This window comes from Lepeophtheirus salmonis, chromosome 1 (genome assembly GCF_016086655.4).
Source record: "Lepeophtheirus salmonis chromosome 1, UVic_Lsal_1.4, whole genome shotgun sequence".
In the NCBI taxonomy this organism is placed as follows: domain Eukaryota; kingdom Metazoa; phylum Arthropoda; class Copepoda; order Siphonostomatoida; family Caligidae; genus Lepeophtheirus; species Lepeophtheirus salmonis.
In genome coordinates this window covers 2,504,827-2,509,194 of record NC_052131.2, presented here as the reverse complement: position 1 = coordinate 2,509,194, position 4,368 = coordinate 2,504,827, and the positions used below count along the sequence as shown (strand labels likewise).

Below are 4,368 nucleotides of genomic sequence, written 5' to 3'. Positions count from 1 at the left end.
ATTTCTCCTTTTCTTAATTGTTGATCAAGATGATTTTTGTGATGACACACCACAAAGTCTGATTTGATTTTTTTAATCTTATATACAGCCACATATAAAGTCTAATATTTTATGCACAAATATCCGTAAATTATGGGGTTTATACTCAGATTTTTGATGGGTCTAGATTTATAAGAACATTGTCTGTAATTTAAAATCTAAATTAGATGTGCCAAACTTAAGTTGCCCGATATAATCTTCAGAATATAATCAATTTCTATTATTTTTCATTTTGACAATGTACTTTTAAATCTTTTTAGTTCTATTATCGTCAGTTACAAGGATTAATCCGATTAGATTTTTTGATAGAAGAGAACGACAATTAATTAGTGGAGGAATACAAATATAATTCAGAAAAAATCATTCAAACTTGCTTCAATAATGACAGGACCAAAGTGTCTAATATATCTTAAATACAATTTGAGCGAAAAATAAGTATTTGTATAATTTGTTTGCCCTTAATATAAAAATTTAATTTCTTATTATTTTCAAAAATTAAATATAAAGATGATAATTAATTAATTAGTTCAGTAGTCCATTGCATATAATTGCCCATATAATTGAAAAAATATAGTCAAATCAATATTCCAAATAAGATAAATAATTCTTCATCAATTTAATTATGAATCAACAATGATGAATGTATCATCTGACTCTAAAAATTTTTTTTTTTTTAATTGATTGAAGGAGGCATAATTAACGCCTTGATATTATCAAAGCTCATAATTTAATAAAGTTAAATTAGCGCAGTTGGACATTGGGGGATTTATTGTACTGCAATTCGTAAAGAAATATGTTATGGGGTTTTTTTATGAGTAATCAAAGATTTAATAGTAACTATAGTTAAATTACAAACCCACTTTTAACATAAAATTAGTTCCTTTTTTCAGGAGGAAGTAGATTTTGTATTCACACTTCATTGTATTCCGTTACCATATACTAGGATCTAATGAAAAAAATCAACTATGATGTAATATTTTATTCAATATTGGAAAATACATATTGAATCATTCAATATACACATAATATATAATATAGCTCCAAAAGTCTATAATCATTTAGACTTTTATTTTCTATTATCAAAATAATTTTTAGAATGTATTTTGGATTCATTATAGTATTTGTGAATGGCTTTACTAGCAAGTAAATCCAACATATTGGTGATATGGTATTTGAAAGTTACCTTAATGTATTTCTTAAATGTGCAATTTGACAAATAATGTACTTATTTGAGAAGGAAAAATGAGTCCATTGAGTGTGCAAAAATGAACGTGAACAAGTTGTACATTACACAAGTACAATGCGCTCATTTGTCCTTCTCTCATAATTATATAAGTATTAAATATTAAAAAAAATATACATCATGTTTTATACCCGGGATGAACTTCCTTCACGATGAACTAGATTCGGTATAACTTTTCCACGCAGTGATCATGCTTCAGAATGAACTTGTCTTGGGATAAAGTTGTATTTGGGTGAAAAGAGGGAGTTGAATTTTCTGTGGGCGAAAAAGGCGCAGTGAACTTTTCTGTAACAGCATACAATTGAATTTTGAGCCCTTCAATAATATAAATTTAGCTTCATCCGGTGATCTCAAGGGCCAACCAGAATTATGATGCCGACTAATGTACTATTACTTGAATGATCTGATTTCAAATGTAAAACATGATAATTTAGATATCAATCACCAATAAACATCCATCATGTGTAAATTATATACTTAGATTTATGTTTAAATAATGCATATTGCACCAACTTTTAACAATTATTTTCAATACTAGCAATAATTGCCTTCAATATCCTACCCAAAATGATGAAAAAAGTTTATCTATTTGACCTTCTTCAAAGAAAAGGAGTGTCTTGAATAATGTTAAAGTAATTTATTCAACTGCAAATTAATATTTGAATTTTGAACCTGTTTATTCCAAATCTGAAAAAAAATCAAATTTAATATATGTAATTTTTATGTAAATTTTACTCATTTCAAATGAGTTAAAATGTGTTACAGAAAAGATGCAAAAACGTGAAAAGTATAAAATGAAAAATGTCAGTCATAAATATATATTACTTTATTTTTTTTAAAAGTACATAAAGTGAAGATACGGGCATTTTGAGATAGAAGCAATTTTGGTTTGTCAAATTGATTATATTAGGGATTTAAATACGAATAAACTACGACGTCATATCTTAAATACTAAAAAGGCATCCAAATTTGAAGTAAAAGACGTCCCATAGAACAATCTTTTTTAAATAACATTCTCATAGATATCAAGGAGCAATGTCACGACCAATTGATCTTCTTTACTTTTTATTAGAGTATTAAATATGTTAATTAGACCTAAATTAAGAGTAATGACGAACTGTGTTCGGTTATAAAATATATTGGAAATTTTACTAAACTAATTCAATTGGTAAATTTAGGTACTTTAGTCAGATATTAGCATAAATGATGCCTTCTTGAGAGCATTCTATAATTTTGAATGTTTTTAAACACAGTTAACAGTGATTTAAGGAATTTTAAGTCACTTATTAAGGACGAATACAATCCTATATATAATAGCATCTTTAAGTCCAATTATTGTGACTATGCATTAAATCTGTAGTTCTGAAAAAATTCATCCACATGGGCTATGACCCTTTTCAAAAATATTATAAAAAGCTCTTAATAAAGAGAACATGCTATCAATGAAACTAAGACCATTAATAATTAAGAAGTATAAAAGAAGAGTTCGTGTGAATGAATTGGTTATTGACTTTATGGACACCAATTATCTTCTCCACTATTGAAGGGAAAAAATTAAATCAAGCCCTTGAAATCTTAGTTACATAAATGGAGTTTGACGTTCATAAAGAGAAGGAAATAATTGGCCATCATTAGTAAGAAGGGAACATCAATTAATGTACAGCCCCAACCAGAAAGATAAGTATTTTGAATATAAAGTGGAAAGTTTTTGACATTAGTTTATGAAAAAATATATATATATTTTTTTTTTTTTTGGGGGGGTAGGAATCAGAGAACGGATTAATTGAATTTATGTTATAATCACACCATTACGAACACTATCGTGGAATGAATGTAAGGAAACGAGGGATAGTTGTAACATTTTTAGCTTCTAGTCCAATTTCATGGAGCTTATTTGACTTAGACACGGTAAAATTTAACACAACATACTTACATCAAACCGTTACTGGCCCACCCTTTATTAATTACCCAGTTTAACAAACAAAGTGTTGAAGTCGATAGCAGGATCCTTAGTGAATTAGGAAACAAGTTTATAAACATTTAATTAAAAACTAAATAACATGTTTTAGTGAATGTATCCTCCCTCAGAATTGATAGTGAGCTCCCAGCAGTGGCAGAAGCTACTGCAGACCCTCTAGATGTACTCGATGCTCATGCAGGCTAACCTTGTTGAAGGAGGTTTTCAGGCAGTGGTTGCTGTTGTGGCATCTCCTGTAGGCCTTGGACTTCACGTGCATTAACATGGAATAGTCTAGGGGTTGAGGTCTGAGCTCTGCAGTGGTCAGAAGTCCTATGCCCAGGAGTGAAATGTTTCCTGGAGCACCACTTGGATTTTCTTTGCGGTGTGGGTAGGTTTTCCATCTTGTTGGAACACCCAGAAAGAATTTCCAATGATGGATTTGATCTGGCCATTTAAGCAATTGACGAATTTAGCTTTTTCTTGAAGGCCGACTTCAGGTGGCTGGCAGACACAAAGGTTTTCCTGGCTGCTTCTGGAGAGGGTTTTAGGTACAACTTGGCATTAATCTGCATGGAAACGTTGTAAATTGTCATCTTCGAGGCCCAAGTCTACTCTTAGATGGCCTTCTGGAAAATCTTGCTCGGAGGAGTGCTGCAACTCAATCCTCTTCTCGTACTGTGTGCACATGGTGGCTACTAGGACAATGTTCTTCATAGCAATCAACAGCTAATTATGTGTGTGTTCTACAACATTTCTATTCGGAACATTGTAAAAAAAAAAGACTCTTAACTTTTTAAAATTTGCAAAGTAGAGATGAATAAATAATGAAGGCTGGCCCGGCATAGATCTCAATTAGTAGTTTTTTCACAAACATTTTAATAAAAACCTCGTCAAATGTATCAAATACGTAGCCAAAGAGTGTTTCAAGGGTTTGGAAAAAGTCATTACACTGCAAGTCCAAGTCAAGTTGCAGGTATTTTCCGACAAGCCCAAGTGTTTGTATATTCCTCAGAAAGTAATCGATGCTTTCATTAATTATGAAATTAAGAAAATTATATATTATAATATGTTTTAAGGAATAAATAACTAGAATTTTCAATGTACAAAGACAAATAAAGTCAGTTAT

At 30.3% G+C, this 4,368-nt stretch overlaps 1 long non-coding RNA gene across 1 annotated transcript; it reads right to left on the bottom strand.

Moving 5' to 3' along the window:
- Positions 1–1,005: 1,005 nt before the first annotated feature.
- Positions 1,006–3,919, bottom strand: LOC121120927 (uncharacterized). Its single transcript, XR_005865290.2, has 2 exons — positions 3,216–3,919; positions 1,006–1,969 (listed from the first exon to the last, which is right to left on the bottom strand). It is a non-coding gene; the product is annotated as an uncharacterized lncRNA (long non-coding RNA).
- Between the last annotated feature and the right edge of the window lie 449 nt (positions 3,920–4,368).